The sequence below is a fragment of the Arachis hypogaea genome, chromosome 13 (genome assembly GCF_003086295.3).
Source record: "Arachis hypogaea cultivar Tifrunner chromosome 13, arahy.Tifrunner.gnm2.J5K5, whole genome shotgun sequence".
Lineage (NCBI taxonomy): Eukaryota > Viridiplantae > Streptophyta > Magnoliopsida > Fabales > Fabaceae > Arachis > Arachis hypogaea.
The window spans coordinates 77,978,346-78,000,115 of NC_092048.1; the positions used below are offsets into that span (position 1 = coordinate 77,978,346).

Sequence of the window (21,770 nt, forward strand, 5' to 3'; positions counted from 1 at the left end):
AGCGCTCATTTAATGTCAATAGCTTGACAGTGAGCTCTCATGGAGCCTCACAGATAATCAAAGCAAGGTTGGAACCTCCCAACACCAAACTTAGAGTTTGAATGTGGGGGTTTAACACCAAACTTAGTATTTGGTTGTGGCCTCCCAACACCAAACTTAGAGTTTGACTGTGGGGGTTTTGGTTGACTCTGCAGTGAGAAAAGCTTTTCATGCTTCCTCTCCACGGTACAGAAGGAAATCCTTGAGTTTCAAATACAAAGTTGTCCTCATTCAGTTGGAAGACCAACTCTCCTTTGTCCACATCAATCACAGCTCTTGCTGTGGCTAGGAAGGGTCTTCCAAGGATGATGGATTCATCCTCATCCTTCCCAGTGTCTAGGATTATGAAATCAGTAGGGATGTAAAGGCCTTCAACCTTTACTAACACGTCCTCTACTTGTCCATAAGCCTATTTTCTTGAGTTGTCTACCATCTCTAATGAGATTCTAGCAGCTTGCACCTCAAAGATCCCAAGTTTCTCAATTACAGAGAGTGGCATTAAGTTTATTCCTGACCCCAAGTCACACAGAGCCTTCTCGAAGGTCATGGTGCCTATGGTACAGGGTATTAAGAATTTTCCAGGATCCTATTTCTTTTGAAGCAATTTCTGCCTTTCCAATGCATTTAGTTAATTGGTGAGCAAGGGAGGTTCATCTTTCCAAGTCTCATTACCAAATAGCTTGGCATTTAGCTTCATGATTGCACCAAGGTACTTAGCAACTTGCTCTTCAGTAATGTCTTCATCCTCTTCAGAGGAAGAATACTCATCAGAGCTCATGAAGGGCAGAAGGAGGTTCAATGGAATCTCTATGGTCTCTAGATGAGCCTCAGATTCCTTTGGTTCCTCAAAGGGATACTCCTTATTGGTCACTGAATGTCCCAGGAGGTCTTCCTCACTAGGATTCACGTTCTCCTCCTCCTCTTTGGGTTCGGCCACATCATGTAAGGCTATGACCTTGCACTCTCTTTTTGGATTTTCTTCTGTATTGCTTGGGAGAGTACTTGGAGGAATTTTAGTGACTCTTTTACTCAGCTGGCCAACTTATGCCTCCAAATTCCTAATGGAGGACCTTGTTTCATTCATGAAACTCACAGTGGCCTTAGATAGATCAGAGACTATATTTGCTAAGCTAGATGGATTCTGCTCAGAATTCTTTGTCTGTTGCTGAGTGGATGATGGAAAAGGTTTGCTATTGCTAAACCTGTTTCTTCCACCATTATTAAAGCCTTGTTGAGGCTTTTGTTGATCCTTCCATGAGAAATTTGGATGATTTCTCCATGAGGGATTATAGGTGTTTCCATAGGGTTCACCCATGTAATTCACCTCTGCTATTGCAGGGTTCTCAGGATCATAAGCTTCTTCTTCAGAAGATGCCTCTTTAGTATTGTTGGATGATTCCTTGAATCCATTCAGACTCTGAGAGATCATATTGACTTGCTAAGTCAACATTTTATTCTGAGCCAATATGGCATTCAGAGTATCAATTTCAAAAACTCCTTTCCTCCAAGGCGTCCCATTATTCACAGGATTCCTTTCAGAAGTGTACATGAACTAGTTATTTGCAACCATGTTAATGTGTTCTTGAGCTTCTGTAGGCGTTTTCTTTAGGTGAATGGATCCACCTGTAGAATGGTCCAATGACATCTTTGATAATTCAGACAGACCATCATAGAATATATCCAGGATGGTCCATTCTGAAAGCATGTCAGAAGGATACTTTTTGGTCAGTTTCTTGTATCTCTCCCAAGCTTCATAGAGGGATTCACCTTCCTTTTGTCTGAAGGTTTGAACATCCACTCTAAGCTTACTAAGCTTTTGAGGAGGAAAGAACTTGGCTAAGAAAGTCATGACCAGCTTATCCCAAGAGTTCAGGCTGTCTTTAGGTTGAGAGTCCAACCATATTCTAGCTCTGTCTCTTACAGCAAATGGGAAAAGCATAAGCCTGTAGACCTCGGGATCAACCCCATTGGTCTTAACAGTATCACAGATTTGCAAGAATTCAGTTAAGAACTGAAAAGGATCTTCTGATGGAAGTCCATGAAACTTGCAATTTTGTTGCATCAGAGAAACTAATTGAGGTTTCAGCTCAAAATTGTTTGCTCCAATGGCAGGGATTGAGATACTTCTTCCATGTAAATTGGAGTTAGGTGCAGTAAAGTCACCAAGCATCTTCCTTGCATTGTTGTTATTTTCGGCCATGTCTCCTTCTTTTTCGAAAATTTCTGTCAGATTTTCTCCAGAGAGTTGTGCTTTAGCTTCCCTTAGCTTCCTCTTTAGAGTTCTTTCAGGTTCAGGATCAGCTTCAACAAGAATGGTCTTGTCCTTGTTCCTGCTCATATGAAAAATAAGAGAACAAAAAATATGGAATCCTCTATGTCACAGTATAAAGATTTCTTTATGTGAGTAGAAGAAGATATGAATAGAAGAAGGAGAATCCAAACACAAGGGTGAGGAGTAGGTTCGAATTCTTAGATGAAGAGGAGTGTTAGTAAATAAATAAATAAATAGAAGGAGGTGAGGGAGAAGAATTTTCGAAAATTAGATAAAATAAAATAAAAGTATTTTTGTTTTTAAATTAGAATTAAAATTAAAAATTCAAAAATTAAGAAAGGAAAAATTAAATCAAATTAAATTAAATTTAAAACAATTAGTTAATTTAAAAAGGAATTTTGAAAAAGATGAAGGTGATTTTCAAAAATTAGAGATAGAATTAGTTAGGTAATTTTGAAAAAAGATATGAATCAAACAGAAAGAGAGGATTAGTTTGAAAAAGATTTGAAAATCAATTTTTGAAAAGATAGGAGGTTAGAAAAGAAGTTAGAAAAGATTTTGAAATTGATTTTGAAAAGATGTGATTGAAACCTACTTTGAAAAAGATTTGAAAAAGAAATTTAAAAAGATTTGATTTTGAAATTAATGTTGATTACTTGACTAACAAGAAACTAAAAAGATATGAGTCTAGAGTTTAAAGATTGAACCTTTCTTACTAGGCAAGTAACAAACTTAAAAATTTTGAATCAATCACATTAATTGTTAGCATTAATTTCGAAAATATGAAATAAAAATAAGAAAAAGATTTTGAAAATAATTTTGAAAGGTTCGAAATTATGAAAGGAAAAAAATTGAAAAAGATTTGATTTTTGAAAAAGATTTGAAAAAAGATAAAATTTTTAAATTGAAAATTTGATTCGACTCATAAGAAACAACTAGATTTTAAAAATTTTTGAAAAAGTCAACTCAAATTTTCGAATTTGATGAGAAGAAAAAGGGAAAGATATTTTTTTTTATTTTTGAATTTTTAATGATGAAAGAGAAAAACATCAAAAAGATTCAAAACATGAAAATTATGAATCAAAACAAGAAAAATATGCAAGAACACTTTGAATGCAAAGATGAACACCAAGAACACTTTGAAGATCATGATGAACATCAAGTATGTATTTTTGAAAAATTTTTAATAAAAGAAAATATGCAAGACACCAAACTTAGAAATTTTTAATATTTAGACACTAAGAAATTGAAAATGCATATGAAAAATAAGAAAAGACACAAAACAAGAAAATATGAAGATCAACAAGAAGACTTGTCAAGAACAACTTGAAGATCATGAAGAACACATGCATGAGTTTTCGAAAAATGCACAAATTTTAAAACATGCAATTGACATCAAACTTAAAATTTGACACAAGACTCAAACAAGAAATATAAAATATTTTTGGTTTTTATGATTTTATCAATTTTTTTTTGGATTTTTCGAAAATTATTTTGGGAAAAATGAAAAAGAAGAATTTTTTTGTAATTTTTGAAAATAAGAAATAAAAATCTTAAAATAAAAATAAAATTATCTAATCTGAGCAACAAGATGAACCGTCAGTTGTCCAAACTCGAACAATCCCCGGCAACGGCGGCAAAAACTTGGTGTGCAGAAATCGTGACGGTTCCATTCCTTGGTAACGGTGCTAAAAACTCAATACGCACGTTCATAATCTTAGTTCTTTGTCACAACTTCGCACAACTAACCAGCAAGTGCACTGGGTCGTCCAAGTAATAAACCTTACGTAAGTAAGGGTCGATCCCACAGAGATTGTCGGCTTGAAGCAAGCTATGGTCACCTTGTAAATCTCAGTCAGGCGGATTCAAATGGTTATAGTGAATTGATAATTAAAAGATAAATAAAATATAAAATAAAGATAGAGTTACTTATGCAATTCATTGGTGAGAATTTCAGATAAGCATATGAAGATGCTTTTGATCCTCCTGAATCTCTGCTTTCCTGTTGTCTTCATCCAATCATTCATACTCCTTCCTATGGCAAGCTGTATGTTAGGCATCACCGTTGTCAATGGCTACATCCTGTCCTCTCAGTGAAAATGGTCCAATGCGCTGTCACTGCATGGCTAATCATCTGTCAGTTCTCGATCATACTGGAATAGGATCCATTGATCCTTTTGCGTCTGTCACTACGCCCAGCACTCGCGAGTTTGAAGCTCGTCGCAGCCATCCCTTCCCAGATCCTACTCGGAATACCACAGACAAGGTTTAGACTTTCCGGATCTCAAGAATGGCCATCCATGGATTCTAACTTATACCACGAAGATTCTGATTAAGGAATCCCAGAGATACTCATTCAATCTAAGGTAGAACGGAAGTGGTTGTCAGGCGCGCGTTCATAGGTTGGGAATGATGATGACTGTCACGATCATCACATTCATAATGAGGTGTGAATGAATATCTTAGAATCGAAATAAGCTTGAATTGAATAGAAAAAGAATAGTACTTTGTATTAATTCATGAGGACAGCAGAGCTCCACACCTTAATCTATGGTGTGTAGAAACTCTACCGTTGAAAATACATAAGTGATAAAGGTCCAGGCATGGCCGAGAGGCCAGCCCCCTTAACATGATCAAAGGATCAAAAGATAATCCAAACATGTAAATACAATAGTAAAAAGTCCTATTTATGCTAAACTAGTTACTAGGGTTTACAGAAATAAGTAAATGATGCAGAAATCCACTTCCAGGGCCCACTTGGTGTGTTCTTGGGCTGAGCATTGAGCTTTACACGTGTAGAGGCTTCTCTTGGAGTTGAACGCCAGTTTGGAACTGTTTCTGGCGTTTAACTCCACTTTGCAACCTGTTTCTGGCGTTTAACTCCAGAATGCAGCATGAAACTGGAGTTGAACGCCAGTTTGCATCGTCTAAACTCGGGCAAAGTATGGACTATTATATATTTCTGGAAAGCCCTGGATGTCTACTCATTCGGGAACCTAGTCATTCGAAATAGATGGGAGAGTTGTAAGTTTTAGCCAAGAAGAGGTAATGAGACACCCACCGGAGAACCATTCCATCTTCCGGTGTGATCTAATTGACAACATTGTGGCGGAAGTGCATTGTGCAAAGCTAGAAGAGAAACATATGATTGAAGAAAATCGTGACAATCCAAGTGAAGAAGTTCAAGTGACAAGCCAAGAGCAAAAGCTAGAATTGAAGCCATTACCACCCCACTTAAAGTATTCATACCTTGATGAAGCCCACAAGTTTTCGGTGATTATAGCATGGGAACTCAATCCTCAACAAGAAGAGAAGTTGCTACGCATTTTGAGGAGGAACAAAAGGGCAATAGGGTGGAGTTTGGCGGATCTAGTGGGGATAAGTCCCTAAGTGTGCGAGCACCGTATCTTTTTGGAAGAGGAAGCTAGACCTGTGAGACAACCTCAAAGGCGATTAAATCCTACCATTATGGAGGTTGTCAAGAAAGATGTAACAAAGTTACCTGAAGCGGACATCATCTACCCTATTTCAGATAGTGAATGGGTAAGTCCCGTTCAAGTTGTACCTAAGAAGTCTGGGGTAACCACAATTAAGAATGAAAGCGGGGAGCTCATAGCAACACGAGTGCAAAACTCTTGGCGAGTATGCATAGACTACCGAAGGTTGAATGCGGCCACTAGAAAGATCACTTTCCACTTCCGTTTATCGATCAAATGCTCGATCGATTATCCGGTAAGTCTCATTATTGCTTCCTAGATGGCTATTCGGGATACTTCCAAATACACATTGCTCTAGAGGACCAAGAAAAAACAATATTTACTTGCCCTTTTGGAACTTATGCCTACAAGCGTATGCCATTCGGCTTATGCAATGCACCGGTAACTTTCCAAAGGTGCATGATGAGCATATTTGCGGATTTTCTAGAGCAATGCATGGAGGTATTCATGGATGACTTCACGGTATATGGTGATTCTTTTGATCATTGCTTGGATAGTCTTGAAAATATTTTGGAAAGATGTACTAAAACCAACCTTGTCTTAAATTTTGAGAAATGTCATTTCATGGTCAAACAAGGCATTGTTTTAGGACATATTGTTTCAAAAGATGGTATCTCCGTAGATCCGGCTAAAATTAATGTTATATCTAGTTTGCCTTACCCCTCTTCCGAGAGGGAGGTCCGCTCTTTTCTTGGACATGCAAGATTTTATCGGAGATTCATCAAGGATTTTAGCAAAGTAGCATTTCCTCTCTCAAGGATGCTACAAAAGGATATTGAGTTTGATTTAAGCAAGGAATGCATGGAGGCTATCGACAAGCTCAAGGTAGCATTAACCCAAGCTCCCATTGTACGAGGGCCGGATTGGAATCGGCCATTTGAAATAATGTGTGATGCTTCAGATTTTGCTGTGGGAGCCGCGTTAGCACAACGCGAGGGTAAGAATCCATATGTCATAGCCTATGCATCAAAAACACTAGATGGAGCCCAATGCAACTACACTACTACCGAAAAAGAACTTTTGGCCATTGTTTTTGCCTTGGACAAGTTCCAAGCATATCTTCTCGGTTCAAAGGTGGTAGTGTATTCGGATCATGCGACATTAAAGTATTTGTTGGCTAAGAAGGAATCCAAACCGAGATTGATTAGATGGGTTTTATTGTTGCAAGAGTTTGACTTGGAAATCAAGGATAGGAGTGGTACACAAAACCTAGTGGAGGACCACCTAAGTCGCCTTGAACACACAAAAGGCGATACTACTCCCATCAATGATTCTTTTCCCTTTGAGGGCTTGCATGCAATCTCGGAAACCATTCCTTGGTATGCATCCATCGCCAATTACTTAGTATCTCGCTCCTTCCCTCCTAATCTCTTCAAACACCAAAGGGATAAGCTAAAAAGTGAATCCAAATACTATGTGTGGGATGACCCATACCTTTGGAGATGTGGGGCGGATCAAGTAATTTGGAGGTGCATTCCACAAACCGAATTCCACTCAATCTTGGAAGCTTGCCACTCCTCCAAAGGAGGAGGCCATTTTGGACCTCAAAGAACGGCAAGAAAAATTCTAGATTATGGTTTTTGGTGGCCAACCCCCTTCAAAGACTCTTCTCATTTTTGTAAATCTTGTTCTCAATGCATTAGATTTGGTAATATCTCTAAGAAGGATGAAATTTCCCAACGAACCATGCTATTTTGTGAGATTTTCGATGTGTGAGGAATTGACTTCATGGGGCCATTCCCAAATTCTAATGGTTTTCTCTACATTTTACTCGCCGTTGATTATGTGTCCAAATGGTTGGAAGCGGTACCCACCCGGACGGATGATGCTAACGTAGTCCTTTCTTTTGTGAGAAATAATATCATTTGTAGATTTGGGTCGCCACGAGCAATCGTGAGTGACCAAGGTTCACACTTTTGCAACAAAAGAATGGAAGGACTCATGAAGAAGTATAGCATCATGCATAAAGTAGCCACGTCCTACCACCCACAAACAAACGGCCAAGCCGAAGCTTCCAATCGAGAGATTAAATGCATCTTGGAAAGGATTGTGAAGCCCAATAGGAAAGATTGGAGTACCAAGCTCACCGATGCATTATGGGCCTACTGAACGGCATACAAAACGCCAATTGGCATGAGTCCCTTTCGGTTGGTGTATGGCAAAGCTTTCCATTTGCTGGTGGAAATAGGGCACAAGGCATATTGGGCCATCAAAGAGTGTAATCCAAGTTTGGGGGGAGCCGGAATTGAGAGGAAGCTACAATTAGCGGAGTTGGAATGTTTGAGGCTTGAAGCTTATGAGAACTCTAGAATTTACAAGGAAAAAATGAAAGCCATCCATGATAGGAACATAAGAGGTAAAGAATTCAAGGCTGGTGATCTTGTCCTTGTTTACAATTCTAGATTGAGATTTTTGCCCGGTAAACTAAGGTCAAAATGGGAAGGCCCATATCAAGTAGTGAAAGCGGAACCCTATGGGGTTTACCATTTGTGCCATCCCTCAAGGTCGGATATCTTCAAGGTCAATGGGTACCGTCTCAAGTTGTATCATGGTGAACAAATAAATAGCAACAAAGAGATTGAGGTATTCCTTTTGGAAGAAGCACCTCTTGGCAAAGAGCAATGAACAAGTGAAAGTCCAACTTAAGGACATTAAACAAAAGTGCTAGGTGGGAGACACCCCACCATGGTGAGATCTATCCTTTCTTCCCTTTGTGTATAGTTTTTGAATTCTCCATTGTTTTGTAATTGCTTAGCTACACTTTTGCTTGATTAGAATTGCTTGTGACTACCTTGGATGACTTGTTCATAAAGACTTGCATTGATTTTTCCATGAATGACTTGATTGTGTGGTAGATGCACACTTCTCTTTAGATTATGCATTGATTTTAGGTGTTTTTGACTTTTTTGGATTGTTTGGCCAATGAATAACATGATAATTAGGCTTTCTTTTCTACTCATTCAAAAAAAAGGGGCGGGGGGAGGGGGGAGACACGCATCCGCGCACTGTGTGTGTCCGCGCCCCTCGGCTTTCGCTACTCCTGAACCACTTACCAAAGAGTTGTGTAACTTCTGAGCCAGTATTGAGCCCTGGGCATAACCAACATCACGCGTGCGCGCACGAGCCACATACACGTCCATGGTAATTCGCGCAAAGGCGCGCGTCCGCGCGCTAGCCGCGTGCGCGTCCCCACTACTTTTTGCGATCTAGGAGCCATCAGCCAGAGAGTTATGCCCTAGTTGGGCCAATTCCATGCTACTGGCCCAACTGAATTCACGCGTAGGCGCACACGCGTACCTGGACTATATTGCCTAGCGGCGCGTCAGCACGCCGTGCGCGTCCGCGTCACTCAACAAAACTTTACTTTCAGGCACTCTTTCCCGAGAGTTGGGCCAGAGTTGTGCCCAGCTTGTGTTGAGGGCACAACACATATGCACGCGCATGCGCACCTAGCGCTCGCGTGCACACTCACATTTTGCTACTTGTGCTTCCAGATTTCTAATGGAAGACCTTGTTTCATTCATGAAACTTACAGTGGCCTTAGATAGATCAGAGACTAGATTTGCTAAATTAGAAGCATTTTGTTCAGAGTTCTCTGTCTGTTGCTGAGTTGATGATGGAAAAGGCTTGCTATTGCTAAACCTGTTTCTTCCACCATTATTAAAGCCTTGTTGAGGCTTTTGATCCTTCCATGAGAAATTTGGATGATTTCTCCATGTTGAGTTATAGGTGTTTCCATAAGGTTCACCTAAGTAATTTACCTCTGCTATTGCAGGGTTCTCAGGATCATAGGCTTCTTCTTCAGAAGATGCCTCTTGAGTACTGTTGGATGCAGCTTGCATTCCATGCAGACTCTGAGAAATCATATTGACTTGCTGAGTCAATATTTTATTCTGAGCCAATATGGCATTCAGAGTATCAACCTCAAGAACTCCCTTCTTCATAGGCGTCCCATTACTCACAGGATTCCTTTCAGAAGTGTACATGAACTGGTTATTAGCAACCTTGTCAATGAGTTCTTGAGCTTCTGCGGGCGTTTTCTTTAGGTGAATGGATCCACCTGCAGAAGTGTCCAGTGACATCTTTGATAGCTCAGATAAACCATCATAGAATATATCCAGGATGGTCCATTCTGAAAGCATGTCAGAAGGACACTTTTTGGTCAACTGTTTGTATGTTTCCCAAGCTTCATAGAGAGATTCACCTTCTTTCTGTCTGAAGGTTTGAACATCAACTCTAAGCTTGCTCAGCTTTTGAGGAGGAAAGTACTTGGCTAAGAAAGCCGTGACCAGCTTATCCCAAGAGTTCAGGCTGTCTTTGGGTTGAGAATCCAACCATAATCTAGCTCTGTCTCTTACAGCAAAAGGGAAAAGCATGAGCCTGTAGACTTCAGGATCTACTCCATTAGTCTTAACAGTATCACATATCTGCAAGAATTCAGTTAAGAACTGAAAAGGATCTTCAGATGGAAGTCCATGAAACTTGCAGTTCTGCTGCATCAGAGAAACTAACTGAGGTTTCAGCTCAAAGTTGTTTGCTCCAATGGCAGGAATGGAGATGCTTCTTCCATGTAAATTGGAATTAGGTGCAGTAAAGTCACCAAGCATCTTCCTTACATTATTATTATTTTCGGCTGCCATCTCCTTTTCCTGTTCGAAAATTTCTGAAAGGTTATCTCTGGATTGTTGTATTTTAGCTTCTCTTAATTTTCTCTTCAGAGTCCTTTCAGGTTCTGGATCTGCTTCCACAAGAATGTTCTTATCCTTGCTCCTGCTCATATGACAAAGAAGAAGGCACAGAAAAATAATAATAATAATAATAGAGATCCTTTATACCACAGTATAGGGATCCCTTTGTGAGTGGAAGAAAAGAGGGGGAGACAAAGAATGTGATGTAAAGGAAGAAACACAACTGTACCAATGGAAGAGATGTGAGATGAGATGTTAGGATATGAATGAATAAATAGAATAGGATGGGGGAGGGATAATTTTCGAAAATTATTTTGAAAAAGAGTTAGTGATTTTTGAAAAATGGTTTTTGAAAATTGTTAGTATTTTTTTTCGAAATTTTTTTTTTTTAACCAAAAATAAAGATAAGAATAATTAGTTAATTAAAAAGAAATTTTGAAAAAGAGGGAAGCTATTTTCGAAAATTAGAGAGAGAGAGTTAGTTAGGTAGTTTTGAAAAAGTTAAGAAACAAACAAAAAGTTAGTTAGTTAGTTGAAACAAATTTGAAAATCAATTTTGAAAAGATAAGAAGTTAGGAAGTTAGAAAAGATATTTTGAAAAGATATTTTTGAAAAAGATAAGATAAGAAGATATTTTTGAAAAGATATGATAGGAATTAGTTTTGAAAAAGATTTGATTTTTAAAATCTCAATTAATGACTTGATTCACAAGAAATCACAAGATATGATTCTAGAACTTAAAGTTTGAATCTTTCTTAACAAGTAAGTAACAAACTTCAAATTTTTGAATCAAAACATTAATTGATTATGTTATTTTCGAAAATTATGATATAAAATAAGAAAAAGATTTTTGAAAATTATTTTTGGAATTTTCGAAAATAACTAAGAATTTTGAAAAAGATTTGATTTTTGAAAAAGATTTTGAAAAAGATAAGATTTTCAAATTGAAAATTTGATTTGACTCATAAGAAACAACTTGATTTTTAAAAATTTTTGAAAAAGTCAACTCAAATTTTCGAATTTGATGAGAGAAAAAGGGAAAGATATTTTTTTGATTTTTGAAATTTTTATGAAAAACATGAAAATTATGCAATGCATGAAATTTTTTTGAATCAAAACCATGAATGCATGCATGAATGATATGAATGTCAAGATGAACATCAAGAACATATGAATGTCAAGATGAACATCATAGACACAATTTTGAAAAACTTTTAATGCAAAGAAAACATGCAAGACACCAAACTTAGAATTCTTTAATGCTTACGCACTAAGAATTCAAGAATGCATATGATAAACATGAAAAGACACAAAACAAAAAATCATCAAGATCAAACAAGAAGACTTACCAAGAACAACTTGAAGATCATGAAGAACACTATGAATGCATGAAATTTTCGAAAAATGCAAGATGCACATGCAATTGACACCAAACTTATAACATGACTCAAGACTCAAACAAGAAACAGAAAAATATTTTTGATTTTTATGATTTTCTAAATTTTTTTGGATTTTTATTTTATATTTTTCGCATATTAAAAGGAAAAATAAGGATTCCAAAAATTTTTAATATGAATTCCAGGAATCTTGCCATGTTAGTCTAAAGCTTCAGTCCAGGAATTAGACATGGCTCACTAGCCAGCCAAGCTTTCAATGAAAGCTCTAGTCCAAAACACTAGACATGGCCAATGGCCAGCCAAGCTTCAGCATGTAATTCAGATATGACATGCCTGACATACTCATTCCCAAAGGAATAGACATGGCTTTACAGCCAGCCAGGCTTCAACATGCTTCATGAAACACTAGAATTCATTCTTAAAAATTTTGAGTAAATTTTTGAAAACTTTTTTTTTTTCAAAAACAGATGAAAGATTTTTGAAATTATTTTTGAAAAATTTTTGAAAAGAAAACAAAAAGAAAATTACCTAATCTGAGCAACAAGATGAACCGTCAGTTGTCCAAACTCAAACAATCCTCGGCAACGGCGCCAAAAACTTGGTGCACGAAATTGTGATCTCCAGGCTCGAACAAATCCTGGTAATGGCTCCAAAGCTTGGTGCTCTGATCTTAATTCATAATTGTCACAACTTCGATACAACTAACCAGCAAGTGCACTGGGTCGTCCAAGTAATACCTTACGTGAGTAAGGGTCGAATCCCACGGAGATTGTTGGTATGAAGCAAGCTATGGTCACCTTGTAAATCTCAGTCAGGCGGATATAAAGTGATAATGTTGTTTTCGAATATTATATAATAAAATAGGGATAGAGATACTTATGTAAATCATTGGTAGGAATTTCAGATAAGCGAATGGAGATGCTTTTCGTTCCTCTGAACCTCTGCTTTCCTGCTATCTTCATCCAATCAGTCTCACTCCTTTCCATGGCTGGCTGTATGCAAGGGCATCACCGTTGTCAGTGGCTACATCCCCTCCTCTCAGTGAATAATATGCTCACGCACCCTGTCACGGCACGGCTATTCATCTGTCGGTTCTCGATCATGCTGGAATAGGATTCACCCTCCTTTTGCGTCTGTCACTAACGCCCAACAATCGCGAGTTTGAAGCTCGTCACAGTCATTCAATCATTGAATCCTACTCAGAATACCACAGACAAGGTTTAGACCTTCCGAATTCTCTTGAATGCCGCCATCATTCTAGCTTACGCCACGAAGATTCTGGTTAGGAGATCTAAGAGATATTCATTCTAGCTTAATTCATGTAGAACAGAAGTGTTTGTCAGGCACGCGTTCATAAGGGAGAAGGATGATGAGCGTCACACATAATCATCACCTTCATCACGTTCTTGGGTGCGAATAGATATCTTAGAAGCGAAATAAGAAGAATTGAATAGAAAACAGTAGTACTTTGCATTAATCTTTGAGGAACAGCAGAGCTCCACACCTTAATCTATGGAGTGTAGAAACTCTACCGTTTGAAAATACATAAGTGAAGGTCCAGGCATGGCCGAGATGGCCAGCCCCCTAAACGTGATCACAGGATCAAAATACAATCCAGGATCCAAAGATGGTCAAAAAGACGACTAATACAATAGTAAGAGGTCCTATTTATAATAAACTAGTCACTAGGGTTTACATGAGTAAGTAATTGATGCATAAATCCACTTCCGAGGCCCACTTGGTGTGTGTTTGGGCTGAGCTTAAGTGTTGCACGTGCAGAGGCCAATTGTGGAGTTGAACGCCAGTTTCTGTGCCAGTTTGGGCGTTCAACTCTGGTTCTGGATCCTTTTCTGGCGCTAGACGCCAGATTTGGGCAGAAGGCTGGCGTTGAACGCCAGTTTACGTCGTCAATTCTTGGCCAAAGTATGGACTATTATATATTGCTGGAAAGCCCTGGATGTCTACTTTCCAACGCAATTGGAAGCGCGCCATTTGGAGTTCTGTAGCTCCAGAAAATCCACTTTGAGTGCAGGAAGGTCAGAATCCAACAGCATCAGCAGTCCCTTTTCAACCTCTGAATCTGATTTCTGCTCAAGTCCCTCAATTTCAGCCAGAAAATACCTGAAATCACAGAAAAACACACAAACTCATAGTAAAGTCCAGAAATGTGAATTTAACATAAAAACTAATGAAAACATCCCTAAAAGTAACTAGATCCTACTAAAAACATACTAAAAACAATGTCAAAAAGCGTATAAATTATCCGCTCATCAGTGGCCTAAGGCTCCAAAGCGTCCTCTAACTTTAAAGTGTGCCCAAAAATTCCTCTTTTCTCCTTTCTAGCTTATTTTGTGCTTTTTTACTTCTTTTTCCTCTTATTTCCTACAAAGTTTATAAAATCAAAAGATCAAAGAAGTATACCATTTAAGTACAAAATCATTCAATATTTGAGCACTAATCATCAATTTCTTGTATGAAAAAGCATAGAAAAACATGACATGATGACATGTCCTCAATATGACTTTGAAAATATTTGATTTTTGAAATTTAAAGCTAAGATAAAATCAGATAAAAATTTTGAAATTGAAATCTAAATTTTTAATGCTAACTTTCAAAATATAGTTAAAATAAAAATAAAAAAGATTTTTTTTTATTTTTGAATTTAATGAAGAAAGAGAAAAACAAGTAAAAGACACCAAATTTAAAATTTTTATATCTAATTACTCCTAGTGTGCAAAAATTTGAGGAAAAACACTAAGGAACACCAAACATAAAAATTTTAAGATCAAAACAAAAAGAAAACACAAGTACACTTTGAAGACTAACAAGAACACAAAGAACAAGACTCAAGAAATTTAAAGAACACAAGAACCTATAAAAGACACCAAACTTAAAATTTTTTGAAAACAAAACATAAGTTTTCGAAAATTAAAAGAAAAATAACAAGAAGACACCAAACTTAAAGAATTGAAACAAGATTCAAACAAAAGACAGTAATTTTAAAAGATTTTTAGAAAAAGCACTCAGAATTTTCGAAAATTGACTCAAACAAGAACAAGAACAAAGATTCAAATAATAGAAGAAGGTGACAAAAAAGATAAATATTTTTGGTAAAGTTTTAAGAATTTTGGATTTGAAAAACAGGAACATGTAAGACTCAAACCAAGAACACAGATTAAACAAAGAAAAGGCAAATATTTCTTGAAAAAGGTTTTAATTTTTTCGAAAATAAAGAAGAGAAAAATAAAAATAAAAAGAAAAGACTCAAGCAAAATAAAAATACTCAACTAAAAAAATCAAGAAAAGAAAATATTTTTTTGAAAAGGTTAAAATTTTTTTCAAAAAATAAAAGAAAAATAAAAAAATAAAATAATCTTGCAAACATTAGAGATACCTAATCTAGGGAGCAAGAAAATCCGTCAGTTTTTCCAAACTCGAACAATCCCCAATAACAGTGCCAAAAACTTGGTGTACGAATCCCTACACTCCATACAGCTGTACCAGCAAGTGCACTGGATCATCCAAGTAATACCTGAGCGAGTCAGGGTCGATCCCACGAGGATTGCGGTTTGAAGTAAGCTATGGGTATCCAGCAGGTCTTAGTCAGGAGAAATCAAGAAGTTGTTGGATTGAGGCTTAATTGCATTAAGAGAGATATGAGAGAAGGGTATAAGGTATTTTGTCAATGAAATCAGTAAAATGGTTATAATTAAGGATTGGAGTTGCTTCGCCTTTCTGGATTAACTCTGGTATTACTGTCTTCTTTGCTTGTGAGTGATCTCTTCTATGGCAGGCTGTATGTGATCAAAGCCATGGGCCGTGGTAAGTGATCCAAATTCTCAAGTAAACACCAAAGCACCTTTCTAGACCCATTTAATTGAGAACTATACCAACCATTGCACTTAGACTTTGAGTTTCCAACCATAAGGAACCTTGATTGGCATTTCCACCCACTAACCAATTCCCTCTTGCTCTTAACTCCACAAAGAGCTCTAAATTGCCCATCCATCTCAAGCAAACCATATTCAAGTGAGAAAGTAAAGCTTAGGGATAAGAATTTTACCCACTTAAATGTTGTGTTGGATGGTGAATTAAGAAAGCATGTCTCCAATGGTCTTGTAAGTTCCACTCCCTTGGGCTCTTCTTTGATTACCTCCACCTCTTGACAAGCTTCCTAAATTTCAATTCCCTGCTCACCAACTTCTTCTACACATTCTTCATTGGTGGAGCTTGCCTCTTAATCAATCTCTTCCAATATTTCATCATTCATACTATGTCTTGGAGTTTGTGCATTATCCTCCTTAATATCATCTTCAAGTTCAACGGAAGAAGGTTCAACAACTTCCACAAAATCATCAACATCACTTGGTGTCGAAATGTTCTCAAGCTTGAAATCCACCTCTTGTTCAACTTCGCCTAGGTCTTCAATCACTTCTTCTTCTTCAACGATCTCTTCCTCCTCCACTTATTGCAAGACATACCCCATCTCATTGTCCATATATTGGGATTCTAAAATCTCCTTCATGCTCCACTCTTCGGTGGATTTCTCACAGTCATTTGTAGGGTTTATCTTGTATTGATTTTAGGGGATTTTATAACCTTTTACCCACATTTATACAATGAAATAGCATGGTTTCATGATTGTTTCCTAATTTGTGCTTAAGTGTGAAAACATGATTTCTAGGTCTTTAATTAGCTAAATTTAATCCACCTTTGATTCTACTAGATGCCTTGATTTGTTTGTTAAGTGATTTTAGGTTGAAAAGGGCTAGGAATGGATCAAAGGAATGGAGAGGAAAGCATGCAAAGTGGAGAACACATGGAAAAAGCCAAAGAATTGGATATGTTCATCCACGCGCACGCGCACGGTACGCGCACGCGTGGATCGTGAAATGCTCAATGGGCGCGCACGCGCGCTGTACGCATACGCGCCGGTGGCCGCACGTAATTTTTAAATAAAAAACGTGCCCAGCGATTTCTAAGAGCTGTGGGGCCACATTTGCAACCAACCTTGGCACCAAAATGCATTTAAAGGACCAAGGATTGAAGGGAATCAATACTTAGCATCATTTACACTCATTAGGATTAGTTTTAGTTAGTTTTAGAGAGAGAAGCTCTCACTTCTCTCTAGAATTAGGATTAGGTTTAGTTCAATAATCTTAGATCTAGGTTTCAATTCATGTTTTCATCTACTTCTACCTTTCAATTCCTTGTTTCTACATCTTGTTCTTCTATTCTTTTGTTGTAATTTTCTTTATGTTGTTTCTATGTTTTGTTGTAGATCTACTCTTGTTCCTTCTCTTTTCTTTCAATTCAAGTTGAGGTAATTCATAATAATTGTATTTCTTTTGATTGCTTTTGTTAATTCTTTGCAATAATTGTTGTTAGATTTCATTCTTGTTATAGATTTACCACGCTTTCCTTTTTATTCCTTCCAAGGGTTTGATAAAATGCTTGGTTGGATTTTAGAGTAGAATTTTAGTGCTCTTGGCTTGGGAAGGTAACTTAGGAACTCTTGAGTTACTAATGTCCAATTGATTGACAATTGGAAGCCATTAACGCTAGATCTCACTAATTGATTTGGTGGAGAACTAGGACTTATGGACTTGGATTGACATAGCTCATTTGACTTTCCTTTATTAGTTAGAGGATGACTTAATGGGGTTGATCCTTGCCAATTCTCATGTTGTGGTTTTAGTGATTAGGATAGAGATCCTTGACCACCAAACCTTGCCAAGACCTTTTTGTTATTTGAATTTCATTGTCATTTACTTTTCATGTTTCTCATCCAAAAACCCCAAAGCAACTCATAACCAATAACAAGACACTTTGTTGCAATTCCTAGGGAGAACGACCCGAGGTTTAATACTTCGGTTTATAGATTTTAGGGGTTTGTTACTTGTGACAAACAAATTTTTGTATGAAAGGATTATTGTTGGATTAAAAACTATATTGCAACGAGCTTTCATTTGTGAAATTCTAAACTGTCAAAAGTCCAATCATCAAAATGGGTCGTCCGACCGGTCGGCAATTTTGGGTGACAACTTTCTAATCCTAATACGTTTTGCATTTCATTTTAGGTTTTTTAGGATTTTTACTTGTATTTTCTTATTTTTGCATATATATTTATAATAAGCTTAGTCAAAATAATGAGATTTTTCAAGGAAATTATCCATAGGGCACCAATTGATTTGAGTGAAAACTTTTCATAGAACTTGCTTGAATTATACATATATTATGGAACGTGTTTTGAGCATCAAACCCTATGTATAGTTCAAGCAAGTTCTCTGAAAAGTTTTCACTCAAATCAATTGGTGCCCTATGGATAATTTCCTTGAAAAATCTCATTATTTTGACTAAGCTTATTATGTATATATATGCAAAAGTAAGAAAATGAAAGTAAAAATCCTAAAAAACCTAAAATGAAATGCAAAAGTGTTAGGATTAGAAACTTGTCACCCAAAATCGCCGACCGGTCGGACGACCCATTTTGATGATCGGACTTTTGACGGTTTAGAATTTCACAAATGAAAGCTCGTTGCAATATAGTTTCTAAACCAAAAATAATCCTTTCATACAAAAATTTGTTTGTCACAAGTAACAAACCCCTAAAATCTATAAACTGAAGTATTAAACCTTGGGTTGTTCTCCCTAGGAATTGCAAGAAAGTGTCTTGTTATTGGTTATGAGTTATTTTGGGGTTTTTGGATGAGAAACATGAAAAGTAAATGACAATGAAATTCAAATAACAAAAAGGTCTTGGCAAGGTTTGGTGGTCAAGGATCTCTATCCTAATCACTAACCACAACATGAGAATTGGCAAGGATCAACCCCATTAAGTCATCCTCTAACTAATAAAGGAAAGTCAAATGAGCTATGTCAATCCAAGTCCATAAGTCCTAGTTCTCCACCAAATCAATTAGTGAGATCTAGCGTTAATGGCTCCCAATCGTCAATCACTTGGACATTAGTAACTCAAGAGTTCCTAAGTTACCTTCCCAAGCCAAGAGCACTAAAATTCTACTCTAAAATCCAACCAAGCATTTTATCAAATACTTGGAAGGCATAAAAAGGAAAGCATGGTAAATCTATAACAAGAATGAAATCTAACAACAATTATTGCAAAGAATTAACAAAAGCAATCAAAAGAAATACAATTATTATGAATTACCTCAACTTGAATTGAAAGAAAAGAGAAAGAACAAGAGTAGATCTACAACAAAACATAGAAACAACATAAAGGAAATTACAACAAAAGAATAGAAGAACAAGATGTAGAAACAAGGAATTGAAAGGTAGAAGTAGATGAAAACATGAATTGAAACCTAGATCTAAGATTATTGAACTAAACTTAATCCTAATTCTAGAGAGAAGTGAGAGCTTCTCTCTCTAAAACTAACTAAAACTAATCCTAATGAGTGTAAATGATGCTAAGTGTTGATTCCCTTCAATCCTTGGTCTTTTAAATGCATTTTGGCACCAAAGTTGGTTGCAAATTGGGCCCCACAGCTCTCAGAAATCGCTAGGCACGTTTTCTATTTAAAAATCACGTGCGGCCACCTGCGTGTACGCGTACAGCACGCATGCGCGCCTATCGAGCATTTCACGATCCACGTGTGTGCGTACCGTGCGCGTGCGCGTGGATGAACATATCCAATTCTTTGGATTTTTCCATGTGTTCTCCACTTTGCATGCTTTTCTCTCCATTCCTTTGATCCATTCCTAGCCCTTTTCAACCTAAAATCACTTGACAAACAAATCAAGGCATCTAGTGGAATCAAAGGTGGATTGAATTTAGCTAATTAAAGACCTAGAAAGCATGTTTTACACTTAAGCACAAATTAGGAAACAATCATGAAACCATGCTATTTCATTGCATAAATGTGGGTAAAAGGTTATAAAATCCCCTAAAATCAATACAAGATAAACCCTACAAATGGGGTTTATCAACCTCCCTACACTTAAACCAAGCATGTCCTCATGCTTAAACCAAGAGGAAGTAAAGGGTATCAATATTTATTCAATGAAATCTAACTAAATGCACCCTACCTATATGCAACTATCTACATGAATGCAATTGCTTAGTCAAAATAAACCAATTCCCAAGAAGCATATATAAGCATAAGGGCTAAGGACTAGCTAGTCTAATCCACAATTGAATTGAGTTATTAAATATTTTTACAAACTTGCATGAAGAATGATTATTAGAGGTGAAAACATGTAATTGAGCATCAAACCCTCACCGGATGTGTTTGCACTCTATTCGCTCATGTGTTTAGGGTTGATTCACTCAATTCTCCCCTAATCATGCTTTCTAAAATTTGTTTTTCTTCTAACAGTCAACATATATTTCATGCATGCATACAAGTATCATGAGGTCTTTCCTTTAGGTTGTAATGGGGCTAGGGTCAAGGTAGGATGCATATATGGTTGAATGAGCTTGAAATTTGAATCTTTGATAAGCTTAAACTTCCCACCTAACCTATGACATCCTATACAATTAAGTTCTAACCTAACTACCCATTTTTTCACTTTTTTTTCATATACTCATGCATTTTTTTCCTTGATCACAACACTTATGCAATGATTTTATTGAGCTTCGCTTTGCTTTGGGGCATTTTGTCCCCTTTTTATTGTTTTTCTTCTTTTTTTTGATTTTTTTCTTTTTTTTCTTTTCTTTTCTTTTTTTTTTTGTTTTTCCTATTTTTCTTTCTTTTTGCCTTGCGATATATACAAAAACATCAATGCATAAAGTTTTACATTTAATCAATACATGAGCATGTACCCAATTCCCAATAATTTCAATAAAAATAAAAAACTACCCTTTTATTCACCCAATGTCCCAAGGTTCACAAACTTGAATGATACTCACATTCACTAGCCTAAGCTAATCAAAGATCCAAATAAAGGACATTTATTGTTTTCCACTTTAAGGCTTGTAATGTGCTAAATTAAGAACAAGGTGGGTTAATCGTAGGCTCAAATTGGCTAACAATGGAAGATAAAAGGTAAGGCTATTTGGGTAAGTAAGCTAATGAAACGATGGCCTCAATCATAATAATGCATGAATACAAGAAATAATTGGACATATAGAATTAAACAAATCAAAGATTACAATCATAGAAAGAGAATAATGCACACAAGAAGGAAAAATTAGTGGTTATAAGATGTAACCACACCATTAGGCTTAAATCTCACTTGCTTGTGTTCTTAGCTCAAAACACGTTCCACAATATATGTATAATTCAAGCAAGTTCTATGAAAAGTTTTCACTCAAATCAATTGGTGCCCTATGGATAATTTTCTTGAAAAATCTCATTATTTTGACTAAGCTTATTATGTATATATATGCAAAAGTAAGAAAATGCAAGTAAAAATCCTAAAAAACCTAAAATGAAAAGCAAAAGTGTTAGGATTAAAACCTTGTCACCCAAAATCGCCGACCGGTCGGACGACCCATTTTGATGATTGGACTTTTGACGGTTTAGATTTTCACAAATGAAAGATCGTTGCAATATAGTTTCTAAACCAACAATAATCCTTTCATACAAAAATTTGTTTGTCATAAGTAACAAACCCCTAAAATCTATAAACCGAAGTATTAAACCTCGGGTCGTTCTCACTAGGAATTGCAACAAAGTGTCTTGTTATTGGTTATGAGTTGTTTTGGGGTTTTTGGATGAGAAACATGAAAAGTAAATGACAATGAAATTCAAATAACAAAAAGGTCTTGGCAAGGTTTGGTGGTCAAGGATCTCTATCCTAATCACTAACCACAACATGAGAATTAGCAAGGATCAACCCCATTAAGTCATCCTCTAACTAATAAAGGAAAGTCAAATGAGCTATGTCAATCCAAGTCCATAAGTCCTAGTTC

General features: G+C 36.7%; 1 non-coding gene across 1 annotated transcript; it reads left to right on the forward strand.

Annotated features, from left to right (window-relative positions):
• The first annotated feature begins 1,738 nt into the window (after positions 1-1,738).
• LOC112739368 (small nucleolar RNA R71) lies at positions 1,739-1,846 on the forward strand. Its single transcript, XR_003170307.1, has one exon. It is a non-coding gene; the product is annotated as a small nucleolar RNA R71 (small nucleolar RNA).
• The last annotated feature ends 19,924 nt before the right edge of the window (positions 1,847-21,770 follow it).